The sequence below is a fragment of the Anolis carolinensis genome, chromosome 6 (assembly GCF_035594765.1).
Source record: "Anolis carolinensis isolate JA03-04 chromosome 6, rAnoCar3.1.pri, whole genome shotgun sequence".
NCBI lineage: Eukaryota > Metazoa > Chordata > Lepidosauria > Squamata > Dactyloidae > Anolis > Anolis carolinensis.
The window spans coordinates 2,793,088-2,808,827 of NC_085846.1; the positions used below are offsets into that span (position 1 = coordinate 2,793,088).

General features: G+C 44.9%; 1 protein-coding gene and 1 long non-coding RNA gene across 6 annotated transcripts in view; one reads left to right on the forward strand and one right to left on the reverse strand.

Moving 5' to 3' along the window:
• The window catches only part of tsc22d4 (TSC22 domain family member 4), a 29,761-nt gene that overhangs the window by 3,032 nt on the left and 10,989 nt on the right, over positions 1 to 15,740 (forward strand). The window lies entirely within an intron of this gene.
• Positions 8,634 to 15,740, reverse strand: part of LOC103281595 (uncharacterized) — a 30,510-nt gene continuing 23,403 nt past the window's right edge. For 3 of the 5 annotated variants that reach the window (XR_010007275.1, XR_010007273.1, XR_010007276.1), the window contains one exon: positions 8,634 to 14,508. This is a non-coding gene — a long non-coding RNA (uncharacterized LOC103281595). The remainder of the gene's footprint in view (positions 14,509 to 15,740) is intronic. The other 2 variants (XR_010007277.1, XR_010007274.1) reach the window with 1 other exon arrangement.

Genomic DNA, 15,740 nt, shown 5'->3' on the forward strand with positions numbered 1-15,740 from the left:
TGCGCCTCAAACAAAGGGGGCCTTCTCAGGCTGGGGTGGGGAGCGCTCGCATGGCCATACAAGCCGGTGGTGAGAAGTCATGTTGTGGAATCCTAGCATTGGAAGGGTCATCCAGTCTAACCTCATTCTTCCAGGCAGAAACAGAGTCCTTTGGAATTCTAGGGGCAGTTCAGGCCTGATTCATAGAATCATAGAATCCTAGAGTTGGAAGAGACCTCATGGGCCATCCAGTCCAACCCCATTCTGCCAAGAAGCAGGAAAATCGCATTCAAAGCCCCCCCAACAGATGGCCAGTCGGCCTCTGCTTCAAAGCCTCCAGAGAAGGAGCTTCCACCACAGTCAGGCAGAGAGTTCCATTGCTGAACAGCTCTCATAGAATATTAGAACAGGAGAGTTGGAAGAGACCTCACGGGCCATCCGGTCCAACCCCATTCTGCCAAGAAGCAGGAAAATCGCATTCAAAGCCCCCCCAACAGATGGCCAGTCGGTCTCTGCTTCAGAGCCTCCAGAGAAGGAGCTTCCACCACAGTCAGGCAGAGAGTTCCATTGCTGAACAGCTCTCATAGAATATTAGAACAGGAGAGTTGGAAGAGACCTCACGGGCCATCCGGTCCAACCCCATTCTGCCAAGAAGCAGGAAAATCGCATTCAAAGCCCCCCCAACAGATGGCCAGTCGGTCTCTGCTTCAGAGCCTCCAGAGAAGGAGCTTCCACCACAGTCAGGCAGAGAGTTCCATTGCTGAACAGCTCTCATAGAATATTAGAACAGGAGAGTTGGAAGAGACCTCACGGGCCATCCAGTCCAACCCCGTTCTGCCAAGAAGTAGGAAAATCGCATTCAACCCCCCCCCCCCCCCGACAGATGGCCTGTCAGCCTCTGCTTCAAAGCCTCCAGAAAAGCTTCCACCATCAGACAGAGCTCCATTGCTGAACAGCTCTCACAGTGAGGAAGTTCCTCCTAATGTTCAGGTGGAATTTCCTTTCTTTCCTGTAGTTTTGAAGCCATTATTCCATTGCATCCTAGTCTCCAGGGCAGCAGAAAGGAAGCCTGCTCCCTCTTCCCTATGACCTCCCCTCACATCTTGATCCATGACCCTCCTCATGTCTCCTCTCAGCCTTCTCTTCTGCAGGATAAATATGCCCAGCTCTTTAAACTGCTCCTCATAGGGCTTGTTCTTCAGACCCTTGATCATTTTAGTCGGCCTTCTTGGGACACATTCCAGCTTGTCAGCACCTCACTTCAGTTGTGGTAACCAGAATTGATCACAGTGTGATTTCAGGTGTGGTCTGACCAAGGTAGAATAGAAGGATAGCATGACTTCCCTGGATCTAGGTACTAGACTCCTATTGATGCAGGCCAAAATCCCATTGGCTTTTTTGCCGCTGCATGACATTCCTGGTTCATTTTCCTTTTCCTCCCCACAAGGACTCTAATAATAATAATAATAATAATAATAATAATAATAATAATAATAATAATAATAATAATTTCTAGATCACCTTCCTCCTCAGAGGGACCCCAAGATCTTTTCCACACATACTGCTGTCATGTTAGGCATCGTCCCCCATTCTGCACCTCTGCATTTCATTTTTTCTGGCAGAAATAGAGTTCTTTGGAATTCTAGGGAGAGTTCAGGCCTGGTTCAGGGACTGCTCCTGATATTGGCAGAATAGTAGAGTTGGAAGGGCCATCCAGTCCAATCTGCTCCTGCCAGGCAGGAAGACACCATCAAATCCCTCCCGACAGATGGCTGTCTGTTCAAAAGCCTCCAAAGAAGGAGACTCTGCCACACTCCCAAACTGCTTATTTTGTCAGCTGCAAAATTACAAGGGTTGCTAGGAGTGTGTATGAGAAAATGGCAGGTTTGAAGGATAGATGTCGGCCACTTTGAACCTCGAGTGGCCTTCCTACAGAATAGCAACCCACTCCTCTCCCTGGTGTGTGACTAGATGACCTTCAGTGTCCCTCCAGCCCCATGACCCTGTGAGGCTTTGAGTGAGCACGCTGCTGACATGCCTCCTCCCCTCTCTCTGGGCCCAGAAGCCTCTCTGTGGTCAAGCGAAGGGGGGCAGGAGAGATATAGCGCTCGCTCCCTGCGTGCTCAGAGGCACCCTCCCCTATGCAACAGCATTGACCCCCAGCGTGAAGCTGGCCTCCTTCTTGGGAAGGGAGGGCGTCTTGAGGCTTGGAGAAAGAGGAAGGAAACGGGGAAAGGAGAACGGCGGTGCTGTGTTGTCACCAGGCCGCAGCGGAAGTGGTTTCCGAATTGGGAAGGGGCTCTTCCTGCCAGGCTCAGGCCAGAACAAGCTCCCCACGCAGACCCCGATACTCAGAGGGGTTCACGATTGGCATTGGACCCCCCTTGACCTCTGCAAGACTTGACGCCCTTGTGAATAAAAGAGCCCACCTCCGCTGCCTCCCAGAGAGGCCAGCAATGCAGTGCCTCAGGGCCAGCGCCGGGGGCTATTTCCATCCTGCTTTGGGGTTTTGCCAGGCCAGCTATTTCAGGAGTGACCCCATGCCAGCTGAGCCCCAAACTGACATCCAAAGGCTTCCTCTCTATTGCCCTTGGCCCAAAGGGCATGACACAAGGGACCAGGGCTTTAACCAGAGTCAGAAGAAACTGGGAAGAGAATGCACTCTACAACTCCCAGAATCCCCCAGCTGGACTCTATGATTGAAGGGCATAAAACACAAGGGTTAAAGTGTGAAAGTCCAAAAAGGAAGTTTTTGTTTTTCAACCACATGTCCCACTATCTCAAGCCGGCTATGCCAACTATTTGCAACAAATGCAGGAAAAAGAGAAACAGGGGATGTAATCAATACAATCTATATCTATAAAAGGGTAATGAAATTTCGGCCTAGGACAAAACAACAAAACTACACATCCCAGAAACACTAAACTTGGCAGCACAACCCCTCATCCATGCCTCTACGTTCATACAACAAAAAGAAAAGAAAACTAAAGTCCTAATTAGAGGGAAAGGAATAATTGTTTTTATCCAGTTGCTGCCAGTTAAAAGGCTAAGCTCCGCACACTTGGTCTCCTAGCAACCCACTCAGCCCAGGGGATAGGTAGAGTTTGGCCTCACTTAGGCCTCTTCCACACTGCCTATAAAATACAGATTATCAGATTTTAACTAGATTATATGGCAGTGTAGACTCAAGGCCCTTCCACACAGCTATATAACCCATTTATAATCTTATATTATCTGCTTTGAACTGGATTATCTTGACTCCACACTGCCATATAATCCACTTCAGTGTGCAGTCGGACACAACTGGACTTAATGTCAGGAGAAAACCTTGACCCTTGACCTTAACTACCACCAATTCCTCAATACTTTATTTCCCATACCACCAGACTTTGCCACAGCAACGCGTGGCCAGGCACAGCTAGTCTATATATATAAAAAGTATTGAGGAATTGGTGGTAGTTAAGGTCAAGGGTTAAGGTTTTCCCCAGACATTAAGTCCAGTCGTGTCTTACTCTGAGGGTTGGTGCTCATCTCCATTTCTAAGCCGAAGAGCCGGCGTTGTCCGTAGACTCCTCCAAGGTCATGTGGGATGACTACATGGAGCGGCGTTACCTTCCCGCCGGAGCAGTACCTATTGATGCACTCACATTTGCATGTTTTCGAACTTCTGGGTTGGCAGAAGCTGGGGCTAACAGTGGGTGCTCTCTCCACTCCCCCAATTCAAACCTGTGGCCTTTCGGTCCAGAAGTTCAGCAGCTCAGCGCTTTAACACGCTGCGCCATCAGGGGATATTATTTCCTAAAGGTTGTGAATATACAATCTTTCTGATTGGTTTTTTTGTTTGTTGGAGGCAAGTATGAATGCTGCAATTAGGAAAAATGATTAGGATGTAATGGCCTTGCAGCTTTAAAGCCTGGCTGTTTCCTCCCTGAGTGAATTTTTTGTTGGGAGGTGTTAGCTGGCCCTGATTGTTTCCTGTCTGGAATTCCCTTGTTTTCAGAGTGGTGTTGTTTGCGATATTTTATGTGCTTCTACTGTCTGTGGCCCTGAGAATACAGAGGATTTTCCAGACTTTGATGATGGGAATACTTTGTTGGGAGGTGTTAGCTGGCCCTGATTGTTTCCTGTCTGGAATTCCCTTGTTTTCAGAGTGATGTTGTTTGTGATATTTTATGTGCTTCTACTGTCTGTGGCCCTGAGAAAACAGGATTTGCCAGACTTTGATGATGGGAATACTTTGTTGGGAGGTGTTAGCTGGCCCCGATTGTTTCCTGTGTGGAATTCCCCTGTTTATTTACTGTCCTGGTTTTAGAGATTATATTGTTCTGCATTATTCTATCCCAGTAATTATTTCATATTAAAGAAGAATCTCACTTATCCAACATTTGCTTATACAATGTTCTGGATTATCCAACGCAGTCTGCCTTTTCATAATCAATGTTTTTGTAGTCAGTGTTTTAAATTCATTGTGATATTTTAGTGGTAAATTTGTAAATACAGTACAGTAGAGTCTCACTTATCCAACATAAATGGGCCGGCAGAACGTTGGATAAGCGAATATGTTGGATAATGAGGAATTAAGGATAACCCTATTAAACATCAAATTAAATTATGATTTTACAAATTAAGCACCAAAACATCATGTTAGACAACAAATTTGTCAGAAAAAGTATTTCAGTACACAGTAATGCTATATAGTAATTACTGTATTTATGAATTTAGCACCAAAATATCACGATATATTGAAAGCATTGACTACAAAAATGCGTTGGATAATCCAGAACGTTGGATAAGCGAGTGTTGGATAAGTGAGACTCTACTGTAAATACTACATAGCATTACTGCGCATGGAACTACTTTTTCTGTCAAATTTGTTGTATAATATGATGTTTTGGTGCTTAATTTGTATAACGATTACCTAATTTGATGTTTAATTGGCTTTTCCTGAATCCCTTCTTATTATCCAACATATTCACTTATCCTGCCGGCCTGTTTACGTTGGATAAGTGAGACTCTACTGTATATTGATAATCTTAAATTATCTGCTTAGAACTGGATTATATGAGGCCCCTTCTTCACAGCTGTATAAAATGCACACTGAAGTGGATTATATGGCAGTGTGGAGTCAAGATAATCCAGTGCAGAGCAGATAATATAAGATTCTAAATGGGTTATATAGCTGTGTTGAAGGGCCTTGAGTCTACACTGCCATATAATCCAGTGCAAATTAGATAATCTGTGGAAGAAGTCTAAGTGAGGCCTAAATCTGCCTGTCCCCTAACTGAAACCTGGCTGTCCCTTGGTTGCTAGGCAACCAAGTGGGCAGAGATTAGCCCTCTAAACTGGCAGCAATTGGATAAAAAAAATTATTGCTCTCCCTCTAATTAGGACTTTATTTTTCTTTTCTTTTTGTTGTATCAACCTTGAGGCGTGGATGATGGGTTGTGTTGTCAAATTTTGAGGTTGGGGGGCCTGTACTTTTGTTGTTTTGTGAATTGCCGTGATGCCATCACTCTTTTATATATATAGATGTAATGTGCATTTTTCCCATGGAGTAAACAACAAAACCACTGAACCAAATCACACCAAAATTGGTCACAATCTATGTCTTTCTTTATGCACATTACATTTTTATTTAAATTTGCTTACCATGCATGCACTGCGCCCCCCCCCCCCCCCCCGGGGAACTGAAACAATTACATTACCCAGATGACCTCGTAGCTGTACGTGGAGCCTAACGCCACTTTTAAAAAACATTGCCATGGTGGAACAGCCTTGCAGCTTCAAAGCCAGGCTGCTTCCTAACCAGACAGGTCCTCCGTTGGCCACCTTGAGTACCACTGAACAGCCTTACAGCTTCAAAGCCAGGATGCTTCCTAACCAGACAGGTCCTCCGTTGGCCACCTTGAATACCACTGAACAGCCTTACAGCTTCAAAGCCAGGATGCTTCCTAACCAGACAGGTCCTCCATTGGCCACTTTGAGTACCACTGAACAGCCTTACAGCTTCAAAGCCAGGCTGCTTCCTAACCAGACAGGTCCTCCGTTGGCCACCTTGAATACCACTGAACAGCCTTACAGCTTCAAAGCCAGGATGCTTCCTAACCAGACAGGTCCTCCGTTGGCCACCTTGAATACCACTGAACAGCCTTACAGCTTCAAAGCCAGGATGCTTCCTAACCAGACAGGTCCTCCATTGGCCACTTTGAGTACCACTGAACAGCCTTACAGCTTCAAAGCCAGGCTGCTTCCTAACCAGACAGGTCCTCCGTTGGCCACCTTGAGTACCACTGAACAGCCTTACAGCTTCAAAGCCAGGCTGCTTCCTAACCAGACAGGTCCTCCGTTGGCCACCTTGAGTACCACTGAACAGCCTTACAGCTTCAAAGCCAGGCTGCTTCCTAACCAGACAGGTCCTCCGTTGGCCACCTTGAGTACCACTGAACAGCCTTACAGCTTCAAAGCCAGGCTGCTTCCTAACCAGACAGGTCCTCCGTTGGCCACCTTGAGTACCACTGAACAGCCTTACAGCTTCAAAGCCAGGATGCTTCCTAACCAGAGAGATCCTAACCACCAGACTACGCCACAGCAACGCGTGGCCGGGCACAGCTAGTAGGATATAAGGCAAACATTGGGAGTTGCAGGGAAGGGGGCTTTGGGGGCATTTTGACCCCCAACACGAGAAATTGCCCTCTATGGCCATCTTGTCTAAACCCTTTCAGCCTTGCAGGAAGAGGCAACTAAAACACTCCTGAAAGATGCCCGTTCACTTTCAGCTTATGGACCTCCAGAGAAGGTGAGCTCATTGCCCTCTGGAGACAGTCCGTGACCTAAAATTTGCAGAAGGAGATACGATGGGATCTCTTTTAAGACATGGCAAGAGCGTTGTAAGACTGCAGGTACCTCGAAACCCAGGCAGTTTAGAATTTGGAACGATATCAGCCCTTGCAAGGCGTGCCAATGGGATAAAACCCGTTGTGCCCCAAAGGCTTTCGTAAAAACACCAGGCTTTGGCGTGTTGCCACGTCCAAACCCACAAAGCCAGGGCCTCTGCTGACAACATTCCTGTGGGGTAGGCTGGGCTGGGAGAGCGAGAGAGGCCCCACGGCCACAACGGAGGGACTGCAAAGCCCATGGGTCTGTGGTGGACTCACCCTAGGTCCTGCACTAGGACCACCAGAACCTCTGCTGTTTCTCTAATGCAGGCATGGGCCAACTTGAGCCTTCCTCCAGGTATTTTGGACTGCAACTCCCACCATTCCTAACAGCCTCAGGCCCTTTCCTTTTGCCCCTCCGCCGCTTAAGCGGCGGAGGGGCAAAAGGAAAGGGCCTGAGGCTGTTAGGAATGGTGGGAGTTGCAGTCCAAAATACCCGGGGGAAGGCCAAAATTTGCCTATGCCTGCCTCCATTCTAGTCCTCCTCTGCCTGTTCAATAGCAGAATCTCCTTCCTCAGCGTCTAGTGGAGTCTCCCTCTTCGGAGTTTTCGGAGAGGCTGGATGGGCCTCTGTTGGGAGTGATTTGACTGTGTCTTGCTGCCTTAGGGTCTCTTGCAACAAGTGGAATATGGATTGCTTGGGATTCTGATGTACTTGTCTTCTCCTCTGGGTTTTAGAAAACATTAGGATGAATGTCTGATGTCCAGAATTGTCCAGACCTTCGTGGAGTTTCCTTCTCTAGAGGGTTTTTAAGCAGAGGCTGGAGGGCTTGATTGTTCCTGCCTGGCAGAGGGGGGCTGGACTGGATGGCCTTGAGGGGTCCCTCTCAACTCTAGGATGATAATAATAATAATAATAATAATAATAATAATAATAATAATAATAATAATAATAATTTCATCCAAAAATACATCACACAGTCCTAGACACTTGGGAAGTGTTCGACTTGTGATTTTGTGATATGAAATCCAGCATGTCTATCTTGTTTGCTGTGTCATATAATAAAATAATAATAATAATAATAATAATAATAATAATAATAATAATAATATTGGACGAACGGGCGGGATAGAAATATTTGAAATAAATAAATAAATAAATTAATAATAATAATCTCAGCCGGCATTTGGGAAAAATAGACATTGACAAAATTACGATCTGCCAACTGCAAAAGGCCACCCTGCTGGGATCTGCGTGCATCATCCGACAATACATCACACAGTCCTAGACACTTGGGAAGTGTTCGACTTGTGATTTTGTGATATGAAATCCAGCATATCTATCTTGTTTGCTGTGTCATAATAATAATAATAATAATAATAATAATAATAATAATAATAATAATAATAAGCAAAAGGCCACCCTACTGGGATCTGCACACATCATCCGAAAATACATCACACAGTCCCAGACACTTGGGAAGTGTTCGACTTGTGATTTTGTGATACGAAATCCAGCATATCTATCTTGTTTGCTGTGTCATAATAATAATAATAATAATAATAATAATAATAATAATAATAATAATAATAATAATGATAAGCAAAAGGCCACCCTACTGGGATCTGCACGCATCATCCGAAAATACATCACACATTCCTAGACACTTGGGAAGTGTTCGACTTGTGATTTTGTGATATGAAATCCAGCATATCTATCTTGTTTGCTGTGTCATAATAAAATAATAATAATAATAATAATAATAATAATAATAATAATAATAATAATAACAACTTTATTTTTATACCCCACCTCTAGCTCCCCAAAGGGGCCTCAGGGCGGCTTACATGGGGCCAAGCCCGAATAAAAACAATAGCAATATAAAACACAACAATAGACAAAAGACATGCACAATTATAAAAATCTAAACATTAGCCAATAAAAACAAATGACAAGAACTAATAAAAATATGGATTAAAACGGACAGGTTGTAAAAGTAGACTGGGTAAGGTGCACCATATAGATATTGTAAACACGAGGTAACTGATAAAGTGCTGCAAGAAGAGTGACCAAAAAGTCAAAGGTTTGGAAGCCAAGCCTTATGAGCTGGGTATGGTTAATGTGTTGTCGAAGGTTTTCATGGCCGGAATCACTGGGTTGCTGTGAATTTTCCGGGCTGTACGGCCATGTTCCAGAAGCAAATTCTTGGAAGTGCAAATTGGGATGGGAGTAGACCCTATGTCTATATCAAGTTCACAAAGGTAAAAAGTGCTTCTTGTATGCTCTCTGACCCCCAACCTTGACCAGACCTAGGGTTGAGCCCGGACGGGGAAGGTTCTGCCCTGCCACCCCTCTCTTGCTTGCCTCCCCGTGTACATCTCTGCTCCTGTTTGGTGGCTTTGGCGTGCAGGAGAAGGCCTCCCGCTCCTCCCTTTGGAGGGGAACCCGGGCGAAGGAGCAGGGAGCGTGGCCATCCGGGGCCAGGCCAAGCCGCAGGAGCGAGGCTGGTTCGAGCTGGCACCCACCGCATTCCTTTTGGGATTTGACGGGGCTATTCTTAGCGGTGTTTATGCGAAGGGGATGGCAGGACGGAGCAGCCAGTGAGGAGAAGGGGCGGAGGGCCCATGGCGGGGGGGGGGGGGGGGAGCATGACGACTTCATCCTTCTCTTCCTCCCCCCAAAAGTGGGAATCTTGGCACGTGGAGGAGTGGAAGAGAGAGGCAGCTCCAAGAATAAACCCTTTGGAGGAGGAGGAGGAGGAGCAGCAGGCAGTGGTTTGCAGGCAGGGAGAAGGCCTGTGTCTCTCCTACTTTTTTGGCTGGGTTCCTCCTTCCGTCCGTCCTTCCTTCCTCGCTGCCAGCTGCTCCAGACCGGTGCCCTGAGGCCAAGGAGGCACCATCCCATCCAAACCAGCAAGGCTGGTTTCTTGCACTCATACGCCTCATGCCCAGCTGGCTCAACACCCAAACATTGTCTACCGGATCCCATGCAGCTGTGGACAAGTCTACATGGGGACCACCAAACGCAGCTTTGCCCAAACAAGAGTCAAAGAACATGAAAGGCACTGCAGACTAATTCAACCAGAGAAATCAGCCATAGCAGAGCATTTGATGAACCAGCCTGGACACAGAATACTATTTGAGAACACAAAAATGCTGGACCATTCTAACAACGATCATGTCAGACTACACAGAGAAGCCATTGAAATCCACAAGCATGTGGACAACTTCAACAGAAAGGAAGAAACCATGAAAATGAACAAAATCTGGCTACCAGTATTAAAAAACTCAAGAATCAGAACAGTAAATAATAAGCAATACTCTGAAAACAGAGGATTTCCAGACATGAATCAACCTAGGGCAGTTAACGACTCTAAACAAAGGATGCCCCAGAGGCAGGAAGAAGACAGCAGATAAGCTTTTCAATGCTAATTAAAGTGATTAACTACACAACATTCACCCTGACCTCTCTCACCCTAGACTTTCCACAGATATATATTTACCTCTTTGCTTAGTTTTCTCCATACCTCACAACCTCTGAGGATGCCTGCCATAGATGTGGGCGAAATGTCAGGAGAGAATGCTTCTGGAACATGGCCACACAGCCCGAAAGACACACAACAACCCTGTGATCCTGGCCATGAAAGCCTTCGACAACACATTGTCCCGTTGGTTTGGGGTTAACCCCTGGAACCCCAGGGATGACTCTCTGGCCCTGTCGCCTGGGCCATATTGGCTGCCAGGAGGAGGAAAGGGGTCACTTGGCAAGGGAAATGCACTGGATTTGGGCTCTGCCCAAGGAAGGCGGTTCCTTCGTCGTTGTCTTTTGTCATTCTGTGCCTTTGAGTCATTACCAACTTTAGGCCAACCCTAAGACGAAATGATCACAGGTTTTTCTTGACAACATTAGTCCCAATGGATTGTTGAAGGCTTTCATGGCTGGAATCACTGGGTTGCTATGAGTTTTTCACGCTGAATGGCTATGTTCGAGAAGCATTCTCTCCTGACGTTTCGCTCACATCTATGGTATTTATTATTTACATCACTTTTACCCCGCCTTTCTCTCCAAGGAGACTCAAAGCGGCTTACAGTAAATAGGCAAAAATTCAATGCCTAAAAACAATGTAAAAACAACAATTCATATAAAACAATCTACAAAACAACAGTTCATATAAAACAGATACCATTACAAAATAAAATCACAATATATAAAATTTTAAGAATGTCCAAGATTAAAATACATTCATCCAGAATCCTCAAGTCTTCGTACAGGTCAAGTAAAGTCCATGTTCTCATTCATTAAAAGCTTGCGTGCACAACCATGTCTTTAAGGCTTTCCTGAAGCCTAGGAGAGTTGGTATCTGCCGTATGTTGCTGGGGAGGGTGTTCCACAGCCGAGGAGCCACCACCGAGAAGGAAGGCCCTGTCCCTCGTTCCCACCAGCCTTACCTGGTGGTAGGCATCCTCAGAGGTTGTGGAAGTGAGGCAAGTGGGGTATATGGTACACTTTCCAGGAGTATATGGTATACTTTGCAGCTGTGGAGAAGTCTACCAAGGGACCACCATAGGAACATGAAAGGCACTGCAGACTATTTATTTATTTATTTATTTATTTCCATCATTTCTATCCCGCCCTTCTCGCCCGAAGGGACTCAGGGTGGCTTACAAAACTGGCAGAATTCGATGCCAATACACAACAATACAAAAGAATAAAAACATAAGCAGTTAAATACAGATTTAAAACAATACAAAATACTTGAGCCATTCATCCACAAAAAACTTGTACATAAGCCTTAGTCCAGACCAAGTTGAAGCCAACAAAACTTATTCTTTGAACGCTTGCTCACATAGCCAGGTCTTCACTTTCTTTCTGAAACTCAAAAAGGATGGAGCCTGCCGGATGTCACTAGGGAGGGAGTTCCACAGCCGAGGAGCCACTACTGAGAAGGCCGCTCTCGTCCCCAATTCAACCAGAGAAATCAGCCATAGCAGAGCACTTGATGAACCAACCTGGACACAGCATATTATTTGAGAACTCAGAAATGCTGGACCACTCTCACAACCACCACATCAGACTACACAGAGAATCCACAAGCACGTGGACAAGTTCAACAGAAAGGAGGAAACCATGAAAATGTACAAAATCTGGCTCCCAGTATTGAAAACCTCTAAAATCAGGACAGTAAATAAAGAACAACACTCTGAAAACAGGGGAATTCTAGACATGAAACAATCAGGGCCAGCCAATGCCTCCAACCAAAGATTCCCCCAGGCAGAAAGCAGCCAGGCTTTGAAGCTGCAAGGCTAATCAAGATGGCCAATTGCAACATTCATACTTGTCTCAAACAGATAAAGAGTTCTTTCTTCTACCCTGAATATTATTCCACAGGGATATAAACCCCACTTGCCTAGTTTCCAGCAGACCTCACAACCTCAGGGGATGCCTGCCATAGATGTGGGCAAAAATGCACTGACTCCCCTGATGGGTGAGAAGAGCGGAGTAGAAATGATGTAATAATAATAATAATAATAATAATAATAATAATAATAATAATAATAATAATTTTATTTGTATCCCGCCACCATCTCCCCCGGAGGGGACTTGGGCGGTTCACAGAAATATCAGATACAAAACAATAACAATGTACAATACATCAATAAACAATAACATGTACAGTAGAGTCTCACTTATCCAAGCCTCGCTTATCCAAGCCTCTGGATAATCCAAGCCATTTTTGTAGTCAATGATTTCAATATATCGTGATATTTTGGTGCTAAATTCGTAAATACAGTAATGACAATATAACATTACTGCGTATTGAACTACTTTTTCTGTCAAATTTGTTGTATAACATGGAGTTTTGGTGCTTAATTTATAAAATCATAACCTAAATTGATGTTTAATAGGCTTTTCCTTAATCCCTCCTTATTATCCAAGATATTCGCTTATCCAAGCTTCTGCTGGCCCGTTTAGCTTGGATAAGTGAGACTCTACTGTACCAGTTATAATATTTAAACATTGATCAGAAAATGAAACAACATAGAATTAAAAACAGTGAGGTTGCAATGATAGATTAGCAAAGTGCACATTATAAGTTGCGAACTCAGAAACATAGATAAAGTGCCACAAATTCGTTTTGAGGTCAATTTGGGATGAGAGGAGCCCTGAGCTAATGTAATAAATAAAACATCGGAGAGTTCTTCTGGAACATGGCCAGACAGCCTGGAAAACTCACAGTAACCCAGTCCCAGTGGAGTTTGACTTTGGCTTCCTTTGAGGCTGAGAGAGAGTGACCCACTCGAGTGGGCTTCCATGATTGAGCAGGGATTCGAACCCTAACCTCACATCCAACGCTCAAAGCATTACGACATGCAGAGAAATGCCTCTCTCCCCATCCCAATTCTGGCTTCTGAAATGGTTTCCATGATTATTCACTGGTACAGTAGAGTCTCACTTATCCAACATTCGCTTATCCAACGTTCTGGATTATCCAACGCATTTTTGTAGTCAATGTTTTCAATACATCATGATATTTTGGTACTAAATTCGTAAATACAGTAATTACTACGTAGCATTACTGCCTATTGAACTACTTTTCCTGTCAAATTTATTGTCTAAAATGATGTTTTGGTGCTTAATTTGTAAAATCATAACCTAATTTGATGTTTAATAGGCTTTTCCTTAATGCCTCCTTATTATCCAACATATTTGCTTATCCAACGTTCTGCCGGCCTGTTTACGTTGGATAAGCGAGATTCTAGTGTATTACATTTATTTTACTCTATTTTTATTATTAATAATAATACATTTATTATTTCACTCTGATATTATTATTATTATTGCATTTATTATTTTACTCTATTTATTATTACATGTATTATTTTCCTGTATTTATTATTATTATTACATGTATTATTTTAGTCTATTATTATTAAAAGGATACATAAGCACATTTACATTGAAGATGAGCATAACGATTTAATCAGAGTTGGACAGTCTTATCTTAAATTTGAGCTTGATGTAAATATTCAAAAACATACAGTACTGTATTGCATTGTACGTTCAATGCAAGCTCAGAGGCACTCTTGTTCCTTACATGGAGGTTCAGGTTCATGGGGTTCTGACTGAGATCCAGTTCAGAGCTGGAAGTAACTGGAATGCTGGCAAACTCCACGGAAAAGCAACGTTTTGTTTGGACTACAATTCTCAGAACTCCCTTCCATTGGTTTGCCAGAATCCAAGGCTGGGGAGAAGCCACCCTTTTGGGCCATTTCGACTTGTTTCCGTGCCCCGTCTCCGGGGATCCTGCCCCGTCTTGCCCTAAAATGGGACACCCCGCCCTGCCATTAGGCCGAGGGTGGCCTCGGGCGGCAGATTCCGGGTGCCTTGGGAGGGCGGCACTCCTCGGGGCGGTCCTTCGGTGCATTATGCGCGCGTGTTTGCTCCGGGAAGGGTGGCAAAGAAGTGCTGGGGAAATGGCATGACCTCTCGTGCCCACATTCTTCATTATACCTTGATCTAGGGAAGAAGCGGGCCGGGTGGAGTGCACATACCATTTGCCTCGGGCAGCCCAACGTCAAGGGTCAGCCGTCACAGTGAACTTTGGCTCCATGTTGCCAAAGGTTTTGGCTTACTGTTTACATCCAAAGAGAACTGCAATGAACAAAAACTTGTGTTAAACTTGGTTAAACTAGGATCCCTGCAGGTGTTTTGGACTCCAACTCCCATCGTTCCTAACAGCCTCAGGCCCTTTCCTTTTCCCCCTCCGCCGCTTAAGCGGCGGAGGGGGAAAAGGAAGGGGCCTGAGGCTGTTAGGAATGATGGGAGTTGGAGTCCAAAACACCTGGAGGGATCCCAGTTTGGAGAAGTTTCATTGGAGGTGAGAAACGAGCAAGTTTCTAGTCCTCGTGAATGAGGACATTGAGCACATTGGAGAAAATCTAAGACAATTCTCAGACTTTTTTTGCTCCATTATTATTATGAAACGTTACAACATATGATTACTAAGTTACTATGTATGTTTTTAATGTTGATATTGAGTGGTTTTAGGGAGCCTACCTAAAAATTATCAAAGCGCTGAATTGCTGAACTTGCGGACCAAAAGGTCGCAGGTCCGAATCCGGGAAGCGGAGTGAGCGCCCGCTGTTAGCCCCAGCTTCTGCCAACCTAGCAGTTCAAATGTGAGTAGGTTAATAGGTACTGCTCCGGCGGGAAGGTAACGGCAGTCCATGCAGTCATGACTGGACTTAATGTCAGGGGAAAACGTTTACCCTTGACCTTAACTACCACCAATTCCTCAATACTTTATTTCCCATACCACCAGACTTCGCCACAGCAACGCGTGGCCGGGCACAGCTAGTATATATATATATATGTGTGTGTGTGTGTGTGTGTGTGTGTAAATGTATATATAAGTAAGCTATGGATAAAATAGGGCCTTGGAGGTGTCTATGGACAACGCCGGCTCTTTGGCTTAGAAATAGAGATGAGCATCGACGTCCAAAGTCGGACCTGACTGGGCTTAACGTCAGGGGAAAACTTTTACCTTTACTATATTGAGTGATTTTACCTATTAACCTTGGAGAAAAGATGATTGGAGGTTTACGCTGCTGTTGTAAAGTCTGCAAAAAGCACCCCAAAATGTTGTCGAAGGCTTTCATGGCCGGGATCACAGGGTTGTTGTATGTCTTTCGGGCTGTGTGGCCATGTTCCAGAAGTATTCTCTCCTGACGTTTCGCCCACATTTATGGCAGGCATCCTCAGAGGTTGTGAGGCATGGATAAACTAGGCAAGGAAGATAAATATATATCTGTGGAGAGTCCAGGGTGTGGCAAGAGTCCTTTGTCAGTTGGAAGCCAGTGCTAATGTTTCAGTTCATCACCCTA